General features: G+C 42.4%; 1 long non-coding RNA gene across 2 annotated transcripts; it reads right to left on the bottom strand.

Annotated features, from left to right (window-relative positions):
- Window positions 1-20176: 20176 nt before the first annotated feature.
- Window positions 20177-25360, bottom strand: LOC137327090 (uncharacterized). 2 transcript variants are annotated; one of them, XR_010964349.1, is made up of 3 exons: window positions 24830-25360; window positions 24709-24746; window positions 20177-24611 (listed from the first exon to the last, which is right to left on the bottom strand). It is a non-coding gene; the product is annotated as an uncharacterized lncRNA (long non-coding RNA). The 2 variants fall into 2 exon arrangements; XR_010964350.1 differs by lacking the exon at window positions 24709-24746.
- Between the last annotated feature and the right edge of the window lie 867 nt (window positions 25361-26227).

Raw genomic sequence — 26227 nt, 5'->3', positions numbered from 1 at the left:
TTTTTTTACTAATACTAATTTCCTTTAATTCCGCCTTCTTACTCGACCCTTGGTTCCCTACCATTTCTGGGAAGTTATTTGTGTCCTCTTCTATGAAGACAGAACCAAAGTATTTGTTTAATTGCTCTGCCATTTCCTTGTTCCTCATTATAAATTCTACCGTTTCTGACTGTAAGGGACCTACATTTGTCTTCACTAATCTTTTTCTTTTTACATACGCTTTTTACATAAGCTTTTACAGTTCGCTTTTATGTTCCTTCCAAATTTACTCTCATATTCTATTTTTCCCCTATTAATCAATCTCTTGGTCCTTTTTTGCTGAATTCTGAACTGCTCCCAATCCTCAGGCTTGCTACTTTTTCTGGCAACTTTATGTGACTCCTCTTTGAATGAAATACTATCCTTAATTTCTTTCGTTAGCCATGGTTGGGCCACATTTCCTTTTGCGTTTTTGCGCCAGAAAGGAATGTATAAATGTTGCAATTCGTGCATTCGTTCCTTAAATGTTTGCCATTGCCTATCCACCGTCGTGCCTTTTAATGAAGCTTCCCAATCTATCATAGCCAACTCTCTCCTCATACCTTCGTAGTTTCCTTTGTTTAGATTTAGGACCCTAGTTTCAGATTGGACTACTTCACTTTCCATCTTAATGAAGAATTCTCTCATGTTATGAACTTGAAGTAGTTTCCTTTTTTAAATGGTATATATTTATTCTGCAACTTTGAAATCTCCTTTTTAAAAATATCCCATTGTTGACCTACAGTCCTGTGCGCCAATTTCTCTTTCCATCTCATCTCAGGTAGTTCACTCCTCGGCAACGGTTGTAACTTGGCCAAATCGGCGTTAATGAGGAAGTAATGACTTCAAAATGGGGACGGTAGACTTACAGCCCTGTTAAGGAGGCACAGCAGTGCTCTTCCAGGCTCCATAAAAATAATCTGGACTGCTACCGCCCAGGGCTCCCCCGTCCGCGACCGCAAATCCCTTCCCCAGGACATAACTTGCTGCTGCCTGAGATTATGCCGAGCCGATTCGGCGAGCTGCTTTGGGATGCTCGTTTGACGCCAGCAGCACACTGGTTCTACTCAAATGGGGCCCAGGCCTTGAAATGGCTCGGGCCTCTTTACTCCCGGCGCCAGTGGACGGCTAGTGCATTCTGCAGGTCGGCTGCCCAAAGGTTAAAACTTCCCTTCTTTCTAAAATCTGAACTATTCTAATCTGGTGTCTTATTATTTGTACTAACTCTTTTCCTTTCTATTTGGGCCTTAATCGTTATATTATGGTCACTACTACTGAGGTACTCACCCAGATTTAACTCTTCTCAATGAGCTAAATGGACTTTATCTTTTCATTGTTCATATTTAACGCTGCTCTTTTTCCCTTGATTTTTTTCAAGCTTACACTTAATTCCTTTATTTCAGTCTTTTCCCTGTGGAAATTCTGCCAGTTTATAGAATTGAACTTGTTATTCCCTTTGGGGCTCATTTTAAGGGTCCCCGCCTGGGGTAAATGGGGCAGTAGTGGTCTTAAAATAGTGACAGGTCACTTACCGCCCTGTTGGGTACTGAGATGGGCATCCAGAGCGCCTGCCTGTTTCAGGTAGGAGGCCACATAATATGGAAATCAGGGTCCTACGACATACATAGGACCCTGATTACAATTTTGAAGTATAAATGAGCAGAGATGACAACGTGGATGCTCCACCCATTTGTACCGGTGTTGAGGTGCCTAACCGGTGGTCCTTAAAGAGACTGCTGGAGGCTGTTTCAGTTCCACATTCACCTGAGGAAGGAGGAAGCCTCCGAAAGCTTGTGGATTTTAAAATAAAATTGTTGGACTATAACTTGGTGTTGTAAAATTGCTTACAATTGTCAACCCCAGTCCATCACCGGCATCTCCACATCATTAAGTTCCCCCAATCTCTTTCGTTTCCTCGTCCATTTGCTTTTCATGATACAGGAATAGAGCGATTCCCATAGAAATACATTTCTACAGTCCAAAATGGAAATTGGTCCGGCATTTACTTTAGTGCCAGGAGAACTCTTCACAGAAGCTTCACGGAACAAAATAACAAAAATCATTGTGTTGGGAAAATACAGTAAGTTCACCTATTGTAAAGTTAGTAAATTGCCTCCTCTATGCATCATCTGCCTCAAGGATACTGCTGTGCTGCTCATACCACCACTTATATGCATTCAAGTAGTGCATTTGATGTAGCCTATGTGGATTTTAGCACGGCTTTTGACAAGGTCCCACATGGCAGACTGGTCAAAAAGTACAAGCCCATGGGATCCAAGGGAAAGTGGCAAGTTGGATCCAAAATTGGCTCAGTGGCAGGAAGCAAAGGGTAATGGTCGACGGGTGCTTTTTTGTGACTGGAAGGATGTTTCCACTGGGGTTCCGCAGGGCTCAGTACTAGGTCCCTTGCCTTTTGTGGTATATATTAATGATTTGGAATTAAATGTAGGGGGCATGATTAAGAAATTTTCAGATGATACAAAAATTGTCCGTAAGGCTGATAGCGAGGAGGAAAGCTGTAGATTGCAGGAAGATATCAATGGACTGGTCAGGTGGGCAGAAAAGTGGCAAATGGAATTCAATCCAAGGAAATGTGAGGTAATGCATTTGGGGAGGGCAAACAAGACAAGGGAATACACAATAAATGGGATGATAATGAGAGGTGTAGAGGAAGTGAGGGACCTTGGATTGCATGTCCACAAACCCCTGAAAGTAGCAGGACAGGTAGATAAGGTGGTTAAGAAGGCATATGGAATACTTTCCTTTATTAGCTGAGGCATAGAATATAAGAGCAGGGAGGTTATGCTAGAACTGGATAAAACACTAGTTAGGCCACAGCTTGAGTACTGCGTACAGTTCTGGTCACCACATTACAGGAAAGATGTGATTGCACTAGAGACGGTACCGAGGAGATTTACGAGGATGTTGCCAGGACTGGAGAATTTTAGCTATGAGGAAAGATGGGATAGGCTGACGTTGTTTTCCCTGGAATAGAGGAGGCTGAGGGGTGATTTAATTGAGGTGTACAAAATTATGAGGGACCAAGATGGAGTGGATGGGAAGGACCTATTTCCCTTAGCAGCGAGGCCAATAATCGGGGGCATAGATTTAAAGTGATTTGTAGAAGGATTAGAGGGGAGCTGAGGAAAAATATTTTCATCCAGAGGGTGGTGGGAGTCTAGAACTCACTGCCTGAAAGGGTGGTAGAGGCAGAAACCCTCAACTCATTTAAAAAGTACCTGGATGTGCACCTGAAGTGCTATAACCTACATGGCCACGGACCAAATGCTGGCAAGTGGGATTAGGCTGGGTTGCTCATTTTCGGCTGGCGTGGACTCGATGGGCCGAATGGCCGCCTTCTGTGCCGTGAATTTTCTATGATTCTATATAGTGACATTGGACTATAAATTGGGCCACGTCGCACCAGTTTTTTAGGCGCTACGCGGCCTCCTAAGGACTCAAAATGGTGTCCGGAATGCACGCTCACACTTCTAGCGTGATGTGCGCCAGACGCCATCTTGGTAAAAGCTTTTGCGCACACGCAAATAACGAATGCTGGCACTATGTAAAGTAGGGAGAATATGCGGTAGATCAGTGTGCAACGCTGATTTAAAGGGACAAATGCGATTTTGGAACTCAACGCTCCAGCCAACGCACTGCTTAACCATGCACAGCTGAACAGGTCCCCCCACCAGCGGTATTTAAAGGGATCATGCAGGAGTTGCAGGTTAGTTGCTGGATTATTGATTCTGGTTGCTGGTACAATTGTACGTGTTTGTTGAAGCTTTCTATACTTGGAGAAAGTTGTAATATTACATAGGGAGTGGTCTGGCTGGGCCTGCATTACTGTTGGTGGCATTTAAAACAGTGTGCTGAACAAGGTTCCTGCCAACCAGGGGATTTCATGCTGGGCATTGAACGCGACTGGGACCATGCAGAAAGGCCACACGGAGCAGGTCAAGCTGCAAGGAGAGGGAGGAGGAGGAGGAGGAGGTGCAGGGCACTGAGCAGGAGGCCATATCCCACGAGGGCCTTCAGGGACCAATTCTCTGACCTCAACCTGAGCGAAGATCAGTGCATCCGATGGCTGCGGTTCACGAAAGAGGTCATCACAGAGATTTGTCAACTGGTGCGGCCACAACTGCAGCCTCACAGCAGGGCAAGGACACCATTGCCTGAGGCTGTGAAGGTAACTGTGGCTCTGAACTTTTACGGCTCCGGATCCTTTCAGGCCGCTGCTGGCGATATGTGCAACATCTTGCAGTTTGCAGTGCACTACTGCATAAGGGAGGTCATTGAGGCATTGTACGAGGTGCACAACAGATTCATCACATTCCCTTGTGACAGAGAGATGCAGAATGAGTGAACACAAGGGTTTGCTCATATTGCAGGCTTCCCCCTGGTGCAGGGTGCCATTGACTGCACGCATATTACCCTGGGTGTTCCACATCTCAACTCGGCCATCTTCATGAACAGAAAGGGGTTCCACTCCCTCAATGTGCAGCTGGTGTGCGACCACACTCAGTGCATCATGCAGGTCAACGCCCGCTACCCTGGCAGTAGTGACAATTCCTTCATTCTGCGGCAATCCAACGTCCCACCTATCTTTCAACCAGCACGGCTAGTCAAAGGCTGGCTACTGGGTGACAAGGGCTATCCCCTCATGAGGTGGCTCGTGCCTCCGGTCAGGAACGCACGCACACGTGCAGAGCAGGCCTACAGTGAGAGCCATGCGACCACACGAAACATCGTCGAGCACACCGTAGGCGTCCTAAAGCAACCCTTCCGCTGCCTGGAACATTCTGGTGGAGCCCTACAGTACTCAGCTGAGCAGGTGTCAAGATTCGTCATGGTATGCTGCATGCTGCAAAACCTCGCCTTTATGAGAGGACAGCCCTTGCCACCGCCTATCCAGCAAGACCCTGAGCCGGAGGAAGAGGCGGAGGAAGAGGCGGAGGAGGAGAAGGAGACGGAGGAAGAGGAGGAAGAAGTGGAGGAGGAGGAAGTGGAGGAAGAGGCAACAAGGTGCACAAGCCCTGTCTGCCAGGGCTCTGCATGCTCACGCTCACCTTATTAATGAGCGATATCAGTAACCTCAACGACACCTTCCAAGGCACCAACAGTCCTACACTCCTCATCTTATCTTTCCCACTTGACCATCCAATCGTCCTCCTTATAATTATACATTGCTTCTTCCCGCAGCTCATTGCATATATAAAAACCACCATCTGCGACTTCAAATTTATAAAGTAACACATGAAATCATGTATACAACATTACACAATTCACCCTTGTGCATTCCCTTAGTGCCTGTCGCTTGTGTGCCTTTTCCTTTCCTAGTGCTCCTACTAGGTGCATCCCCAGTGGCTGGAACATAGGAGGTGGGAAGCTGCCGACCATCAATGGAGGAGCATGCAGACGGCCTTGGAGGATGACTTAGAGTAGCTCTGGGCCGGGAGGGCATGGCTTCAGACTGCACCATCTCGGCATGGGCTGCAGCAGTCTGGCCTGGCTGGCTGACAGGCAACAGCGAGGGCACTGGCAGAGTGGCAGGGGTGGGAACAGGAATGTTGTCACCCTGAGAGAGGACAACAGGTTCGACTGCCATGACGCCACTGCCACTCGCACGGGGCAGCACCTCAGAAATTCTGGTGATCTGCTGGAGAACAGATTGCTGGACTGCTGTGATGCACTGGAAGCCTCGTTCCACAGTGGAACCCAGAGCCACGATAGCAGCAGTCTGAGCTGCCAAAGCAGCCGTCAGACTTTGGATGGCAGATGTTTGTGCTGCAATGGAAGCTGTGACATCAGTCATTAGACGCTGCATCATGGTGGGTTCCACAGGTGCGCTGATGGAGCTGACCACCTGTTCCATGTGGGAAAGAGTGGGCTGCAAGCTCTGCACACAGCCTTGTGCCAAGTTCGAGGTGGACTCCTCTATGCCCCTTGACATGTGCGCAGGCTTTCTGGCAGGCTTTCCAGTGCACCGAGCATTTGGCTGTGCACGTCCATCAGCCTTCTTTTTGTAGCCTAGTCCATTGAAGTCATCGTCTGACTCCTCTGCAGCAGAACTAGTGTACAACCTCGTCCTCCAGCAAGCTGACACCTGTGGTATCCTATCCCCCCTTCCCGGCTCCTGCGCACATGTGCCCGGTGTCTCACCTTGTGCACATCCCTCCTCTAACCTAGCCTCTACACTACAGTATCTACAGCTGGTGGCTGCAAGTGTCAGATCAGGTGACGGTGTGGCTTCATTATCACTGTCTTCTTCCTCCTCCATCTCGGACGGTGCCACTCTAGTCCTTGGGTATCTGCAATGACAAAGGGAGATGGGTTGAGTTGTGGAGCGGGGGTGGAGGAAGTAAGACGTGCGTGCTTACACCATCTGCAGCACATGAGTCAGAAAAGATTGTAGGATGAAAGAGGAAGATGTGGGAAACGAGAAGGAGGATTAGGTATGCTGAGGTGCTCATCGTCGAGACCTCCAGCGCTGCCAGTGGCCACGGCTGCAGTGACGGCCCGCCCAATGATCCCCAGCACTGTCTCCTCCATGGGGGTGAGGATGTGTAGCCGTGCCTGACCTCCCTTGGGTCTTTGCTGCTGCCGACTGTTATGCGCCACTTTCTCCTGCAAAACAGAGGGATGTGTGTTAGTGAGTGTCCTGCAAGGTGTGGCTGTCATGGTTGAATAGCTGCTAGTGTGTGTGACCTGTGAGTTGTGGGTGTGTGGCTTGTAAGTGTGTTATTATGTGAGGGTGAGATGTAGCATCCAAAGTGCAGTGTTGCTTACGGATGGAAAGTGTTTGTTGGTGGGTGGGTGACGGGGGGGGTGCGTGGAGCGCTGGTGCAGTTGGTAGGATGCGCCACTTGACACTTGAATTCACTCACCTTAATCACTCGTGTCAAATCATTGAACTTTTTCCTGCACTGCATCCACGTGCATGGTGCAATGCTCCTGGCATTCACTTCCAGCGCCATTTCCTCCCACTGCCTCTGTAGCTGGTGTCTGGAGGGCCTCTTGCCACCCTGTGGATACAGGATAGTCCTCTGTGCGTCCACCTCGTCCACCAAGGCCTCTAGTGCATCATCTGAGAACCTTGGTGCACGCTCTCTCGCAGGTCCAGCACTTAGATTTTTCTTTCACCACCGATTGAATTGACAGTGCACCTCCCCTTTAAGAGGTGCAGGCTGCCTTTAAGTAGTGCTGGCCACGCCCCATATCGGGCCCCCTGCTGGTGCGTGCAGCCACTCAACAGTGACGCAGCAATCATGCAGATTATCAGGCAGCACGAATGTAATGTGAACAGTAATGGCAGCTGGAAGATCTTGCTGAGTAAAATCTTAGGGATTCAATTTGGATAGCGCTAGCCTGTCAGCATAAACTGGGCGCAGGGATCAATCTCTGTACTGGAATGGGCAGGCTTCTGGCTTCATTTAAATTAGACCAGTGAGCTGCGGCTGCCTGCAGTGTGTCTCCAGGGCATCTCGCCATGAAGTGACTTTAAGTTTTGGGCCGCTGCGTCGCTGGCAACAGCTTTTAGGTAAGTCTGAGGGGGGGGCGCAGACGATGGGGAGGGGGCCGGCAACAGTCTTCTGGGCTGCTGTGGAGCTGGGAGGAGCACTGCTGCAGATTCAGGTGAGCAATTTAAAAAAAAAAACTTATGTGTGGCAGCCACTAGCGTTCCGCTAATACTGCTAGCAGCATTCAGTGTAGCCTGTTTCAGATCCGGGCCCTGGATCCCTATACTTCAGCCTTTACCAATATGGCGAACAGAGCACTCTTAGCACGGAGCGTGCATGTGCATGTGCATGCCGCCCCCCCCCAATATTGGATGCTTAGGCGCCTGTTTTATGCTTGTAAAACGGGCGTGGCATCAACAAATTTCTAGGCCATAATGTCTATTTTTGGGGCAGGGTTTTGTTAGTAAACCACACCGACCCATTTTACTCTCTTTACTGCCTGTAAACTATGAGGAAACTGACTGCTTTCTAAAAGAATTAACGGCCAAGACTGCAGCCATATCTTGTCTCAAGCTTGTTTCAATTTTAGTTCCATTGTCTGTAAAGCTGAGGGGGGAGCCAAGCCATTTCTGAACAAGCAAAATCGCATGATTTATTCAGTTATACTTGTGACAACCATTTATTTTGAAATGTGGTTGACAGTTATTCAAAAGTACATGAAGTCCCAATAAATGTTTTTGGGGATATTTAAAAAGAAGAGCAGAGCTGAGATTTGAGTTGGGCTCAGTGCAGCTAAGAGAGTCGGTTTGTTATTCTCTAGGAAATTGTCTGAACTTGTATTAGCTCCTTAAGTGTAAGAAATATAAGAAACACTGCCTATATATAAACGCATTCTACAAAAGGAAAGCTTTTATTGCTTTCATTTGTGGAGATAGAATGATTTCTATAAATATATACTGTATGTTATTTCCTTGTTCACTTCTTGTAAAATGAGTTTGCTTAATAATTTAATATTTTAAACTTAAAATGAGGTCTGCTGTTGCGTTGCTCAATTGTTCAGTGAAGATTGAGGAGAAATCCTATGCATGCGCAGTAAAGGTACAGCAACTAAAAACAATTATCAGAAAGGTTGTTCTGTTTGTTATCCTGGGTGTGCTACTGAAAGCTTACCAAGGCTAATGAAGATACTCTCAAAGTTTTAGGGAATTATGCTAACCTGTGAGGGTGATCTAAGGGATGAGAGTCACAAATTCTAGACTAAAGAGGGTTGTCTGCAGGTTTGGCATACCTTTATTATTGTGTATGTGCCCCCTCAACTTCATGCATTTCAAGATTAGTTTTCTGCTTACACAACAAAATGGCACGTAATTGAATGGCACTGTCCTGGTCTTATGTCTTGGCTCCTTTCATACTCATTTCCACATAGGCATATATACAGACCGCACCCACAGTATCATGTGATGAAAGCTTTGTTTGAAGGTGTATCTTAGAGCCAGCATTTTAATGTGTGTCACTTCTCTGTCATGAGAGTTAGAAGAGCAGTCCAACAGTATTGCCAGAGCCCAGAATAAGATGCATTATAACACTTGCATCCATCTAAGCAAATGTTGCTTGAACCAGCACATCTCCATACATCCTGGAGCGTGCTGTTGGTGAGATGGAGGAGGTAGCAGAGGTTGAGGTAGAGTGCACAGATGAGGAGGACCAACTGGTGGTGGCAGAGAAGGAGTAGAAATCTGCTGGTCTCTTGGTCCCCAGGCTGCCATCAGTGCCTCCTTCTGCAGTGAAATTGGCGAATAGTTTCATGCTCCTATTCCTCTTTAATAAGAGAGGAAATGAAAGTGGTGGTGAGGCTAAGAAATGCCTGTGTGTTAATGTGTGCTAGACTGGAATGAACCAGAGGCATAACCACTGAGGGTGTTGTTGATCTTGACTACCACTGCCTCTGTTCCAAATTGGCTGCAGATGTCTTGCAGCAGATAGCACAGCTCTGCAATAGTTTTCCTGCTGACCCAGAGTCTGAAGAGGCCAGTTTCCTGAGTCATTCTCAGGTAGTTGTGCTAAGGGCTGCCAATATGATTGGTGGCATAATAACAGATGTGACAAGTGCAGCTCTAGTGACTACTCATCTGCATGGCATGCCTTCTTTCATCTCATAGTCTGAAGGGAAACATTAATTACTTTTGTCGCTCATACATCTGAGTAATACATTTTGATATCTAGTCAAATTTCTTCGTTGTTTGAACTCATACATATGACAGTTCTGTATCCTCTGTCTATACACATATACACTAATTTTATTTTAATGGATTACAATATTTATTAACATGAAGATTTTATGGTGATTACTATTAATAGGCACCAAAAGCATTCATACTTTGAAATCTTAATCATGGATTGCAGGATTTGGGTTATAATTATACTGCCTGCAGTGATATTTATAGTGGAATGATTATTTTGGGAATAACTGATTTTTCGATAATTACTGCAATCTTGCATTTTCCTCAATTAGCCATAAGTATAATTCATTACCACATATAAGAATGAAGGTCTCAGGCCAAATGACCTGGGTGTCCTTGTACACCAGTTACTGAAAGCAAATATGCAGGTGCAGCAAGCAGTTAGGAAGGCAAATGGTATGTTGACCTTCATTGCAAGAGGATTTGACTACAGGAGCAAGGATGTCTTACTGCAGTTATACAGGGCCTTGGTGAGACCACACCTGGAGTATTGTGTGCAGTTTTGGTATCCTTACCTAAGAAAGGACATACTTGCCATAGAGGGAGTGCAGCAAAGGTTCACCAGACTGATTCCTGGGATGGCAGGACTGTCGTATGAGGAGAGATTGGGTCGACTAGGCCTGTATTCACTCGAGTTTAGAAGAATGAGAGGGGATCTCATTGAAACATATAAAACTCTGACAGGCCTAGACAGACTGGATGCAGGGAGGATGCTTCCCCTGGCTGAGAGGTCCAGAACGAGGGCTCATTGTCTCAGGATACGGGGTAGGATATTTAGGACTGAGATGAGGAGAAATTTCTTCACTCAGAGGGTGGTGAACCTGTGGAATTCTCTACCACAGAAGGCTGTGGAGGCCAAGTCACAGAATATATTTAAGAAGGAGCTAGATAGATTTCTAGACACAAAAGGCATCTAGGGGTATGGGGAGAGAGTGGGAATATGGTATTGAGATAGAGGATCAGCCATGATAATATTGAATGGCGGAGCAGGCTCGAAGGGCCAAATGGCCTACTCCTGCTCCTATTTTCTATGTTTCTATGATATAGGAAGAACAGGTTTGACTGGCAAAATAGTCTTGCCTCATTTCATGTTTTCATATATGCTTTGATGTATTTATAAATTAAAACACTAATTAAACCACTTATGAAGAGATACCCGAGGAAAGAAAGCAAATCAATATTTAAACCCTGCTTTTAAGAATGGGAAACACATATTATATGATACATTTGAAGTAGGGTATGATATCTTCCCTCTTATACAAAAGCTGACTCATAAATCTGTGAAATAAATAATTGTTTTGCTGCAATATGAAGCTGCTGCGATGCATAGAATTGTTGAAATTCATTAATTTCAACTTGCAATAATAGAATTGTTTTAAGATTATTTTTCATAAACTAACCACAATCACTGGCCCATAATTTGCTGGACCGAGGCATCTCATGGCGAGCCCCATTTGTTAGATTTTTTCCTCACCCTTCAGCTCGAAATTTTTTCGTATTGCAAATTGCAGGAATTGAGAGCTGATAACAGAGCATCTGAAACCTTGGTGAACGACAGGACTAACAGTGTATTTCCTTAATCAATGAGATTTAAGGATTGAGAAAGAAACAGAGGAACGACGCAGAAGGAAATTGGATGAATTAGAGTCAAATCAGGTACAAAAAGAGAGATAAAGAGAGGGAAAGAAAGATTAGATTAAGAGAGAGAGAGAAAGAGACAGAGATTTTTAATATTTTAAATTTTCCTTTCTAACAACAATTTACTACCTGCAGGGATAAACTTCACAATTTCACTTGTTCCCTTTCTGGGCCGGAGAGGTCGAGTGGCATTGCAGGAACATAAATCTCATCATTAAAGGGTTCTTACTCTGTTAAGTACCAGCCCTAACTTTCTGTGGCAAGTTTAATTATCAATTAATCTGCAAATTCATTAATTTCTTGAAACTCACGGGGAGGTTGACAGTGAGCAGCCGTTTTCACAAGGCGAACGATTATCCAACAACTTGTGCTGATTCACAATCCATGGCATATCTCTTCCTTTGGACAATTTACACACTAATAACGGCAAACATCATTAAACTCGCTTTAATTTTTCCAGCAAATTCTGACCCATTATCTTATGTAGTTTAAATATAACAGAGTTGGATATCATATTGTGCAATTATGTTAATTTGTAAGGGTGAAAAGAAAAACTTCACCCTAAAAATCTGAAATTATAGTAGAAAGTGCTGGAAATGTAATGTTGCTCCCACCCAATACTTTAGCCTTTCAGATGCTGACAGATTTGCTGTATTTTTCCAGCATTTTCTATTTAGGTGAACAAGTCAATTGGCTTCTACAGACCAAGAGAATGAGAACAAAGGGGAAAGAGCCATCGTTAATTTACCAAAACTCCCCAGAAAATGAAATTGTAGGACACAGGGTAACAGGACTCACTCCTCAGTGTTTTAAAAAGAAGTTATTAAAAACATTTTTATTTAGCAAATCTTGAATTTTCAAAAAAGCTAAATGAATTATATTGATATTTTTCACAGAGAAAACAGAAAAAAGTTAGCTGTTAACTTCACTATCATCTTTGTAGATAAAATCTAAAAATTACTAAAATAACTTTTCAAAGGCTCAGTGTCGTAGAGGAGTGGTGCATCAGCCACAATGGCACTCTAGCCTCCTTCAGTAATCCTACCAATCTAGTCAGCAGGGGACTCCAGGACACCTATCTAGTGACATCCCAGAATTGCAGAAAGAAGAGTGGCAGGTACCAATGGGGTCAACAAACTGGCAAGAGAGATAACCTGCTATGTAGCTGGTTGAAACCAGTCTACGCAGCATCAAAAACACTCCTGAACTCTCAGTGTAACCCTTGTCATCCGCTGTCTCACTATCTCGAAAAACAGACAATAGTAGACAATAACATTACAGGCAATGATTTATGTTATATAATGTGTCGTATTACTATAAATTACACAACTGATCTTTCTACAGAATAAAAGACATGAAATACTGAAAAAATAACTGAGTATTGTACCTGGTGGATGTGCTCATCTCCTTGCCCATGAGGTTGAGATATCTGGCTGTTTTTCTTTATCCAGCAATCAGCAATTTGTTTTGGGTGACAAGGCTCTACCCTTGCTTCTGCTTCACAGACATATATTATGAGCCAGTTTCACCCTTTGCACTCTTTTGAGTTTACTGAGGTGCTTTCTGTAATCTTTGTCGTCAATGCTAGTTTTCCAAATTTTTATTAATTTTGGACAATTTTAGCCCTAGCATTTTAGCACCCACTTGCTTTGGGCAACTAACTATTGGAGCCAATAAAAAATAATGCAAGGATATTACCAGTGTGCATGATGCACTGGTAGGGGTGGAGGGGAGAGGAACACTGGGAAATTGTGCGAGTAAGCCTTAGAGCTATGACACAACCAGAGAGCAAAACCCACTATTTTGCGACTGGATTGCGCTTCCAGCAATGGAGGTTCTTGCTACGTGCTAGTGAGAGCTTCATTAAAATCCCTTTGGCTGCTGCTTTCTTTGGTAAGGTAGATGTTCCTTTTGTGTGTATGCATTAACTGTCTTTATTTTACAATTACTGTTGGTATACTAGTGAAAGTGCCAAATTTTGGAAAAAAATAAGGAGTGATAATATGTTTTATTTTAATTTTTTTTAAATTGCATTGAAGTTCACACTCAGAATTACAGTAGTAATAAGTACACCAAATGAGCTGTCAAAAATTAAAAATTAAAGTGTTATGGGGGGAATGTTCCCATAGAAAATAATTCTTATGCCTTCAGCACTCACCTCCTCCTTCAGTAATTTCTAAATCACCATTGCTGCTAACTGTACTTTTGTGTACTGCAATACAAGTTGGGTATATTTGCAGCTTAGGATATAACAAGCCAATGTTCCACTGCACTTTCAGTGTAACTCCTTATCTTCAAATATCATAGGTCTATAGTCAGAGCTGTTCGCGGATGACCAGTTTTGGCGACAGACCTCTGACCAGCACTAAAGGGCATGAAACCTGCCAAGAAGGTGCTCTCAAGCTAATCTCCTAGCCTACTAGAATTAAGAGCTCCGCGTAAGTTGAAGCCCATAATCTCAATAGCAGCTGACACAGTGTGGAGAGCAATGAGCACTTGGGTCATTTATCTTGGGGGCTCCTCCACAGTTGCCGTTCATTCCATGGTGCTCTGCAGATTTCCAAAACTCTCTCGAATGCACTGTTGCATGTTGTTTGAGATTCCATGCAGGGAGTTCTAAGGAATCTCAAAGGACTGCATGAAAACCTTCAGTTGATCAATAAGTGCAGCTTGATGTGCAGCCTCTGTTGGTCCCATAGCAACTGCTTGAGTGGCCTTAATTCTCTCTTCCTCCTGATCCTGATCATTTGATGCCACCTTCACCTGCTCCTCTTCACTCGTGCTCAGTGTTCCCTTTATCTAAATCCCCCTAAGTGGATATACCTGGACCGGTGCTGAGATCAGTCATGATCTAATTGAATGGCAGATCAGCCCTAAGGGGCAGAATGGCCTACTTATTGTACCTAATGTTCTTATGTTCCTTTGCTTGGCGGTTGCTGATGTGATAGGCCTGTTTCCTCTTCCTCAACACAAAGAGAAAGAGAACATATGTAAGCATATGGTATACAGCCAATGGTTGTACACATAGTAGCAAGGCCACCACAATGCCTTGCATCAGAGGGGCAGATGTGGCTACTTGTTAATCACTAATTGAGTGTTAGGTGTGAGGAAGAAGATGATGAAGCAAACCCATCACCTTGTTGGTCTAGCACAAAGCCACCAAACTCTTCCTCACCCACTGGTAATTTTGACTTTGGGTAATTGTGTAAAACGGGCACTATCAATGGAAATGAAAATCAGGAGCGATGTGTTACGGGCGGCTGAATACACGACAATTAATTACCACCAGACTGCACAAAATTTAGTCAGGGTTACAAGAAGCTCTGAAACTGGAATATATATACATTCCTGAAAATGCACTAATGTATGGGCTGAATGACATAAACAAAATAACAAAGGTTCAAATAGTTCACTTACATGTGATTGTAAATAATTAGCAACTAAGGCCCAGAATTTCCTCAGTACTGCTTCTGCTTTGCCGCTGTAATGTAATCAGGATTTCTGCTGCACTTCCAGCAAAGTTACAGCGACTGTGTGGGAGCAGCTCTGAGGAAATTCCCGGCCTACATCTTATTTCCCAGCGATGCTGAGTCCATTGACTTGCCTGCCACGGTACGGGAGGCATTCTAGGAGAATTATTTATTGTGCCTTGACAATGCTTGCAAGCAAGGAAACCATTGGAAACAGAGCACAAAAACTAACCATATGCAGGTAACCACTCACTACAGCTTTTATGATAAAATTTCATCCACTAAGTACCAATTAAATGCAATTAGTATGGAAGGGACAGTGTACACACTCATCTTAATAAGGCAAGCTATTACAAGTTTGGTGATATACCAGGAAAGCTGGTAGCCTAGTAATTAAAGAAATAGAAACAATTAGGGGGCTATATTAGAAACTCCCCGAAACCGGGGGTGGGGGTCGAGGCGCGTGATTAACCCGCGCCCGGTCGTTAAGATGCAGGCAGCACGAAACATTGCTGCATCGGAACCCCAGCCCATTACACTAGTGCGAGTGCAAGCTCTTTCTTTGGAGCTATTTACTCTAATCGAGGCCTTTCCCTGTATCCTTTTATATTCTTTTTAAAATACTTATCCAATTCCCTTTTAAATTATGTTGCAGTTTCTGTCTCAATAGTAATTTATGGTAAAGCATTCCATGTTCTAAGAACCCTCTGTGTGAAAAAATATTCTTCAGACTTTTCGCAGTTGTTATTGATTCACCAGCCAGTGGAAACAATTTTTCACTATTTATCCTCTCAAAACCTTTCATAATTTTGAAAACTCATTAGATCCCCCTTTAAAATTCTCTGTTCTAGAGAAAAAGTCCCAGTTTTTCAAATCTTGCTTCATTATTGTGACTTATTATTCCTGACATAATTATAGTGAATTTTAATTGTATTCTTTCCATGGCTCTAATACCCTTCCTACAATGGAGTGCCTAGAACTGCATGCAATACTCTGAATGTGGCCCAATCAATGTCTTGTACCAATTCATATGAACACAGCAACAGGAGTAGGCCATTCAGCCCCTTGAGCCTGTTCCGCCATTTAATTAGATCATGGCTGAATCTGTACCTCAACTCCATTTACCTGCCTTTGATCCATATCCTGTGATACCCTTACCTAACAAAAATCTGTCCATCTCAGTCTTGAAAATTTCCTCTATGGGGGAGATAATTCCATATTTCCACTACCCTTTGGGTGAAAAAGTGCTTTCTGATTTCACTCCTGAATGTCCTAGCTTTAATTTTAAGACTGTACGCCCTTGTTCTGGATTTCGGTGGGTGTCCTTCCCACATGCTCAGAAGAGTAGGTTAAAATTGGAACCTGCAGGAAAAGAGTGGATCCTTGGGTAAGTCCCATGGATTTTCAACTGCCTGCCTGTCTGGTTTTTGCTGGGCGGTCAGGATTAGAATTGTCCCTAATAACTCCTAGCCCCAGATACTGTCATGGTCATGGTGGGATTGGAGTGGATGTGGAAGTTCTGCTCCTACCCTCCAGCGGCAGGAGGGAAATCCAACCGTTAGCATTTAGGGTATGCTTCCTTTCACTCTTTTATTTCCTAAAATGTACTACTTACATTCCTGTGCACTGAATTACATTGGTCACCTATCTGCCCAATCTGCTAACTTATCAAATGTCCTCCTGCAATCTCCTGTATTCATCCTAAGAGTTTGCCATGCCCCTAATTTGGTATCAGCAGCAACTTCAGTATCATTCTTGTTATACCAATGACCCTTGAGGCTCTTTCAAAACCAAACAGCATTTTTGTGAAACCAATATCAAGGGACCCAAAATCAACACAGTTGGATGCCATGGACTTGGAAGCAAAAGGTAAGGAGATAGAGCATAATTGTCATTTATAACCAGAAGTATAATCCTTACTTTGGGAATTAGAAACTGGACAAATATCTTCATAGGCAAAGAGCATGCGCCATTAAAAGAAAAATGACGCTTAAGTTTGAAAGAAGGACTGAATACATATGAGACATGCGGAAGTTAGTACAGGAAGTAATAACTAAATCCTGACTGGGTACTGGATGAAAAATGCAGCGTATTTTTCATCAGGAGTTGGTTTCAAAAGAGTGAAAAGAGAGAGACACTTTTCTCAGAAGTGAGGAATTCCTGTAAGTGATAGAAATCCCAGACTGTGGCATGATATGAATAGGAAAATGGAAAATTTGCTAATATGTGGGGCTTGAGCTGCCATTTCTTCTGATTGGATGATCAGAATTTTAGCAGCCATGATAACTCCTTCCTGCCACTAAAACTAGAGCCAGTGAACAGTGGTATAATCTTGGTAATGAATGAAAAAGTAAGTCAAGGAAAGGAAAAAGTTAGAATAAGTTAAAATGTTATCTAAAAAAACCTCTCCCCCCACCCCCCCACCCCCCCCCCTGTAGTTTGTTGATGGATTTCCATTAGACACACACTATTGAAAAAGTTAAAGTATAGCTGCAAGGAGAATTAAATTAAAGTACAAATTGCATTGTTTAGTACTGAAAGCTAACAAATTGAGTATGTTACCCTCAAGGTTCCAAAATGTTGAAGTTAAAGAACAAGGAGCTCATAGGAGTTTATGAATAACATTTCAATGTACCACTAGAGCAGATGGTGTAATACCTTCACATAAAAGTCCAGAAAGAGGGAGAACTCTGGTACAATTTATCAAAACCGAACTTTAGAAGGGTATTCACTACTGCTCCAACATGATTTTACTGAGTTAATTACTAAGTTATGATTCATTTTCTGATACCTTCTGTCCCTGTGCATTATTGATACAAGTAATCATTTTATGTAAGATTAATCGCAACACACACAAATTTTCATTTCCCGCTGCTGCTAGTTTTGGCTTGGTCAGTTGATAGCAGTTCTGAATCGGAAAGTTTTGTGTTCAAGCTCTACTATGGAGGCACATAATCTAGGCTGACACTTCAGTGTAATACTGAAAGGGTGCTGGATTGTCAAAGATGTTATCCTTCAGAGGAAATTGTCGAAAAGAAATTAATTACCTATTATACACAATGCATTAACTCCAAAACACTTATTTTCAGACAAGTAAGAATTTATTACCAAAAAGCTTGTATACAAGGGAAGTCCACCTCAATCAAAGGTTGAGGCTACGACTTCGAAAGACAAAGGATTTAGCTTTCTTTTTATACACTTACTTTAGTAATGTTTGTCTATCATTGAATATAGGTGTACATGTACAATCTCATTGGTTCAAGTGTTTTAGTCAATCAAAAATAGGGACCCAATCCCCAGGCCCCCATCCCCCTCGGTGGCCTCTCACAGGACCTGGGAAAGGTACGTTGCTTTAGCAACACAGCTCCCTTATCAGTAGAGACTGTCTTGGTCTCAAGGTTATGTGGTCATTAATTTCTGTTAGTTAGACAGTTATCTCATAAGCAAAGACAATAGCCCTTCTGTGTGTCTTTGCTGGGAAAGTGTCTTTGCTGGGAAAGTGTACACTTCAAGCTTCTCATTAAATTCAGCTGGTTAGCTAACATGGTCAACTTATTCCATCATGCTTTGCTTCTTTAATGGTTCAATATTTCTACATTAATATGGTCAGCTTTATGGTTTAGTGTATTAGAAAGTCAATTTAGTAAGGCAAAGCTTATAGTTTTCCACATTCCCACCTTTTGTCCTTCATGTATTAAAAAAGGACAACACTTTAATAAGACATTATTCCACCCAGACGTTCAAACTCCTCCTGTGTTGCCTCATCCTGTGTCACCCCTACTTGCACCATCAAATTTGTGGGTGTTTTCTGTGTACCCAGGTTGGATATCATTACATAGCAGCATTTGATAAAGCAACAGGCTATAAGAATTATAACAACAAATATGACTAGTCCCTGAACTAGAGAAGTCCCAATAGAACCCAGCCATCCTGTTGCCCAGCCCCAAAGAGTGAATGAAGGGGGCTGCTTGAATTTCTCAACTTCCCTTTGGATGTGATTGGCCAAATTAGTAATATTCTCTGAACTATCAGGTATGTAGGTACAACATTCAGATCCAATTAGTGCGCATGTTCCTCCTTTCTCTGCCAATAGATAATCAAAGGCCATACGGTTTTGTAAGGTGACCGTACGAATGGCTGTCATTTCTGCACTTATCGTTGCCCAGTAGGATATTGAGGCAGGGATGATGAGTGTTGGATATATGGGATCACATATCCCAAGTAACATGATCCGGTCCATCTTTGAGGCAACCATGGGTATGCCTTGTGGCCACAAATAAAGTAGGTTTCATTATACGCAGTAATTGCAGGGGAATTCTTTATGTTTATTCTATCTATGTAAATTTGGCCACCTGTGCAAGGCTTCCATCTGATGGTACTACTGATGCTGGTTACTGTCATATTTATATATTGAGTGCAATTACTCCATCCCACTACATCACCCCCTACTGAATTCTTACTCAAACATATTGCTCCATTGGTTCTTGGTGTATTTGTAAGGATTAAAAAAAAGGTTTATGGGTCTGATCGTAATTAGGTTGGTACCACCCCTGAAATCTGGTTTCACATTTTGTTGTGACTGTGTACTCCTTCCATTGCTTTCTCACAAACATTGCCTTACTTGTTCTCGAGTTTATCCAGCCACTATCTCGCATTCTGTTCCCATTAATTTCAACTTGATTTATTACCCACTCTGCTATTTCTTGGGAAGTTAGGGGGACTGGTCTGAGTGGAATGCCTCCCTTGGATTGAATTGGGATATGTGAGCACACCCAGCAACTCGAGATACCTTGACGCTTTGCATACATATATGACATGTATAAAAAAGTATTGACATGCAGTTCTCTTGAAACACGATTGAGTCTGCTTGCAGCAGGGGTTGTAGCAGGTTTTATGCCAGTTCCCACCCACACGATCAGGCATGCCGAGCCAATTATTCTCATATGATTTAAAAGTTTAGGACATGCCATGCTGCAACAGTCTCTTATAACAGTTTAATTAATCAGTCAGTTTTTTTTTCTGGTACGCCACCGCCGGGGTCCTTGTATGGGGATTTATGGGTTAATTAATCAACTACTAGGCCTGACCTTTGAACTCGAGATTGGGACCCACCCCTTTATATTCCTTAATCCAAATTTTATCCCTACAATATCCTCTTAGATGCTGTACCTCATCTTAACCAGGTTCCCTTCGTGTTGGCCACCAGTCCGGGTGGAAGAGAGGCAGAGCATCTGATAATCCTATCAAACTATGATTGTCTTCCCTTTTACATGCACCTTACCCCAGCGGGTGCTACTCCCGGTACCATTAAGATGTTTTCTTAGTTGAAATCACAGAGACAATGGGGACATTCTCACCCAGGCTCTGTTTTACTACCTTTGCCAAACCCTTCATCCTCTGCTTACATTTATTACATGCAATGAAAATCAAGAAGGACATTACAACAAACTGCACTACGACTAATACATGTGACATTAATCTAATCCAAGGATGGATCTGTATATTCAGTCCCAAATTCCAGAGGTCATCCCACCAAGTGGTGACTTTAATTTGGTCAATGTCATGCTTAATGTTTTTATTGTCCTGTTGTAGGTTATAATAAACCTTCTGGGAGAGGCATATCTCCATTCGCAATGCTTTCAAGTATTTAGGCAACAGGGGTGTCAGATACCCAAATGTGTCCTGATATTCTTTTAAGTCCTTTTTTGACATCCTCAGAAACTTGTAAGGTGGTGAAGTTATGCCGGTGTATCTCTACCAGTTCCTCGGGTCCAATCCGAACCAGGACTTCAGGAATGGAGTAGAATTCTGGACTTAAAATATCACAAGTTAGATTGGCATATTTAAACGTTTTCAAATTAGTTGTAACACAATATTCGCCCCCTCCGGCATATGTCACTTGAGTGGGTTTTAGATCCGCCTCTAGGGCTTCCATCGTACCGGTATTGTTAAACCCACACTGTGCTTCTGGGCTGTGTCCAACACTGTGGACATACAGTGACAGCATGTCTAGTAACACATCCCTTTAATTTTGTTTCAGCCAAATTCCCTTAAAAAAAATTTTTTTTCTTCAGCATATGGTAACATATTGTGATGGGATATGTGCATTCCGTCCTTCATTACCCCAATATTCTGTACTTGTTACACCTCTCGTCCCTGGGTTTCGGGTGCCATCACTAGTATTACTAGTACCAACCCTAGGAGCCCTCCTCCGTCAGGTTTACACTCCACTTGAGTGGGGTACACTCGCACCATTGCCCTGAATTGGCAAGGGGTGATGTTCTTGTTTGGTAACAGCCGCTTGGAGGTACCACCTCCATCATGCCCACAGGTCAGGCTCACCCTCAGTTTGTTGATTCGTTATTCATAAGGGTACTTCCCCTGCCTGTATCTGGGCTAGGTTCTCTCGTGTCTGTTCCACAATCCAGTTACCATATATACTGCAGATGTCATTAGCAGCCGCCTGCTAAGATACGTTATATTCCTCTTTTATTAATTTATTAATGGTTTGGGCATGTGTTTCTAGCACTGTAGCTATCCTGTGCAAATGTATGATCAGTATTTGATCCTCAGACAATTCCTTATCTGTATTTTCATTTATTTTTAAATATATCTTTAATGCGAGGCCCTAAATCTCTGACCTTTTGATCTAATATTGTCAAATCAATGTTACTGTCCGATACAATATTTACAGTCAGCTCCAATATCCCAAAATTTATTTATTTTACGTAATTTCTTCTTGAATCGCTTTTCATTTCCCAAAATATCCCACTATATTGTGCCCGAGTCCCTTCTATCATTTCACAATTATCCCAACTTGAGAGCAGTATTGTTGGACTGACAGGACTTGTCAATGTAAAATTTTTCTTCCCTCTCGAAAAGAATTCTTCCTTGATACACAGCATTCAATAGGAACCATTTAGACTGGACTTCTTTTATTTTAAATATAATTTGATTATCCCCTTAAATTACAAGTAAATCTTTCCTTTCTTGAGTGCTTGAATAGCAACTCATATAAATTTTTCTTATCAATTCCAATTTCAGAAACATATTATGTCCAGGCTTTGTGGTTTTATAGTAGAGACAGAAGTACTTGTAATTACTTTTGGATGTAACTCCCATATCTTCCCACCTCGAGCACTCTGTCTCGGAAGACAATAAATGGGTTAAAACAAAACAAATCAAAATGTTTTCAAAAGAAGAGAATCAGGTTGATATCACCACGCTGTGACATTTGGTATCTGCTGATGTCTGCAGCTAAAGTCTTAAATTTTTAACACCACTGGATCGTTTCCTGCACCAAATCTCTCCAGCAAAGGTTGCACCGTAACTTTGTAAAGCCATTTTATGTCAAAGAACTACTCCTGGTAATCCTGCACCATCAACACTCACGTGGTCCGAAAAACCAAGGTCACCTGTTTTAAAAGAAACACAGAAAATCCATTGCGGCTCTTCTTGAGAGCCCAAGGGGTTAATTTGTCAAATCATCATTTATTATTTATTTATCCAAAGGAATAATCCTTTTACCCGAAACAAATCCAGAAAATAAAACAGGAGAGAGAATTTGCCTAGTCCCTCTCTCTCTCTCTGGAGCGCGCAGCCTGTCTGAAATAAACACTGTCCACCTCCATTCCATGTCTTGCTTTGTTTTAACACTTGAGTTAGGAGGTGTTGATATAATTGTTGAGTTTTCTTAGCATTCTCAGTGCGAGTTATATAATTTGTCAGGGAAGGTCTCCCCTCTTTGGTCAGATCTTGTATTGTATCTACTATTCGTGAATAGCCCCGAACTTGTCGAACTTCGTTATCATACTGTGGCGGGGTAAAACTGATAGGCGTTTGGTACGCTGTGTCAGTACATAGCTCAAGTAATGGACTTCCAATTCTAACCTATACCAATTGTTACCTCATGTTCATCTGTGTAATGGTTAGCCTCAGACAGTTCTCAACCGACTGGGTCATTTCTATCTGTTTGAACTGCTCTTGGGATGGAAGGGGTTAACATTAACTTGCTCTTGTGGTAGGAGTAATTTGATACTACTCCCTCTGAGATTAAGTTTCCACAATCAAAATTTCTCTTCACACAGGTTTGACTGATTTTTTTTTCACATTTATGGATTGCTTTTACACTATATATTTGCACACTATTTTGAGATTTATTTTTAATCATAGTGTTTAATCAATCACAATAGCACAAAATGCTTCGAAGATCAGTTTAATTTATAACTAGAGATCATCCTGCAAATGTAACTTGTAATTCTTTAAATCTGCACTTTATCTTTTCTTTACAATTAAACCTCATTTTGTCTTGGTGAATTTCACATAAATTCTTTTGTTTAGAAAAAATTCATACCGGGAAATAACATCTCCCATCGTACATTTTAGTTTATAGTTAGTCTTCGTAAGTTTTATAATTTGCTCGTCATACACAACTATAGCTTTCCAATTATTTTTTTTCCACATAGTTTTAGTGGGTTTGATTATAACCAACTCTTCGAGCTGTTCCAGGTTTCCGACTTTTCCTATCACTGTGATACCAGATAGCTTTTTTTTTTCCGTTAATTTTTTAAACCTTTTTTTTAAACCACAGCCAATCACAAAAATAAAAATTCAAAATGTCAATTTTTAGAAGATTCCATGTCTGGAATTTAACATGCCCACATTTTATAAGAACCAGAATTTAATAGGTCACTTAACCTCAATAACTCCAATTTTAATTCAGCAATATCAGAATTGAACACAAGACAAAACAGATACATTACATAAAAGAAGAAAACACGTAAGACGCAGTAAGAAGGGGGCGTGGCCCACAACACCGAAAAAAAACACACAATCAGGACAGGCTTTTTTAAAGAGACAGTACACCAAAACAAAAGGACCCTTTCTTTTCCGGGTCTCTGTCTTTTAAACATTTTTCTAGTCACTTAATTCTATCCATATTAAATGTACCGTCTTTGGGAAAGGGATATTTCTTAGTTTGGTCCAAATGGACCAGAACTATCAACTCATCAGTTGATTCTTTTCCAAAGTTTCTGTACATGTAAGCAGCAGGTGTTCCCTTTGGAGGGATTTTGCTAGTGTTGGTGCCCATGGCTTATAGTTTATACAATAGTTTATACAATCCTTCACACTGTAATTACACAACAATCAAGACCTATCTTAACTATCACAATTCTATACTTGATAATTCAGCTGATTGGACAAGACATCATGTGTTCTCTACATCCACCTTAACCAGCTCAGACTAGGTGCGTGAGAGAAACGTCTGCACTTAGTTGAATCAGCTGACTTACGCAAGATTTTTTTTTTAGAAAGTGCTCTTACACTTGAGCACTATCAGTGTTTCTACCTAAACACTTAATTCAGGTAAACCAGAATTTCGCACTTTTTCCGAATCCACGACATCCACACCAGTCTGCGTTTGTCGCCACTACAGACTTGCAAATTTCGCACTTTTCCGAATTACGCAACATTTAGTCTGCGCTTATCCAAATTATAACTTTACACACAAAAAATTTAAAAAAAAAAACAAGTCTGTAACTGGTTACCTTTTCTTCTGGCGCCTCTCCACTAGGAGGTGACAGTCTATCGATCCCATACAGCAACCTCAACTTCACTCCTAGTATCACCGGTATTCACAGATCTACTCCATTATTGCTCTCTCTCAGCCCGTTACTACAACACCGCAGCTGACAATATTGAGTAATCTGTCACACATCACACTTTTCCCCTTTTTTCTTTCCTTGTCTATACGAAACACATTTCCTATGATCGCCTTCCAATTCCTAAAGGCAAACAGAAGAATTAGTCACGTCAGTTAATGCATTCACCTTTCAATCTCTGTGTGTCTGGGCTTGTACAGACAACTGTGTCCGCACTTACCGGAGATCACAAGCGATCTCGGTGGGACCTCCAAGAAACTGTCGAAAAGAAATTAATTACCTATTATACACAATGCATTAACTCCAAAACACTTATTTTCAGACAAGTAAGAATTTATTACCAAAAAGCTTGTATACAAGGGAAGTCCACCTCAATCAAAGGTTGAGGCTACGACTTCGAAAGACAAAGGATTTAGCTTTCTTTTTATACACTTACTTTAGTAATGTTTGTCTATCATTGAATATAGGCGTACATGTACAATCTCATTGGTTCAAGTGTTTTAGTCAATCAAAAATAGGGACCCAACCCCCAGGCCCCCATCCCCCTTGGTGGCCTCTCACAGGACCTGGGAAAGGTACGTTGCTTTAGCAACACAGCTCCCTTATCAGTAGAGACTGTCTTGGTCTCAAGGTTATGTGGTCATTAATTTCTGTTAGTTAGACAGTTATCTCATAAGCAAAGACAATAGCCCTTCTATGTGTCTTTGCTGGGAAAGTGTCTTTGCTGGGAAAGTGTACACTTCAAGCTTCTCATTAAATTCAGCTGGTTAGCTAACATGGTCAACTTATTCCATCATGCTTTGCTTCTATAATGGTTCAATATTTCTACATTAATATGGTCAGCTTTATGGTTTAGTGTATTAGAAAGTCAACTTAGTACGGCAAAGCTTATAGTTTTCCACAAAATGATACACTGAAGCCTACTTAGGTGGTTGTAAAGGGTCTTATAGCAATGTTTGAATAACAACATGGGATGAAGAAGGCCATTCAGCCCATCTTAATTCATTGCTCTAGCAAGATCCTACAGTCACTGCCATTGCTGCCCGGATCCTGCTAATCGCGATTTTTACACTGGATTTTGGACGGGCGGCTAAGCTGCCCCCAAGCCGGCAGGGTCCTTCTTTAAATATGCAGATCAGGGTCCGATGACATCATTGGGCCCCGATTGCATTTTAACTCAGGCCTGAACTGGGAAGACGATGGCACTTTCCCGCCAGACTGAAGCAAGTCAGAAGGTGATTGAGACATCAACAGGCCCTGAAAGGTAAGCTTTTTACTTTACTTTGTGGAGCCTGGAAAAGTAGGAGTGCTCCTCCAGGCTCCACAAGGAAAGTTTAGACCTGCTCTGCCCCAGAGTTGCTCTCCATTCCCTCCTGCAAGCCTCTCCGGGAAACCCCTCTGCCATGGCAACCTGCACGCCAATCAGCAGCCAGGAGAGCGCCCGATTTTCACCTGCTGGGAATTAAAATTGACCCATAAAAGTTCAGCTCCCGGACACCTCCTTTCAAGCATGAAATGCCCAAGACTTGCCAATATTTTCTCTTAACTCAGACTCCTGACACTAGTGTTCAGCTTTGTGGCTCTTCGCTACATTACCTCCAGTGATTGAATGACTCCCTTGTTTCTTGGCAACCAGAACAGAACACAGTACTCAAGGTGAAGTCCAACCAGAGCATTGTACAGTTTGATCACTACTTCCCGTGAGCTGAATTCTATTGTTTTGTCTATGTAGTTCAACA

This window comes from Heptranchias perlo, chromosome 11, assembly GCF_035084215.1.
Source record: "Heptranchias perlo isolate sHepPer1 chromosome 11, sHepPer1.hap1, whole genome shotgun sequence".
Classification (NCBI taxonomy): Eukaryota; Metazoa; Chordata; class Chondrichthyes; order Hexanchiformes; family Hexanchidae; genus Heptranchias; species Heptranchias perlo.
This window is presented reverse-complemented; position numbering and strand designations above follow the sequence as displayed.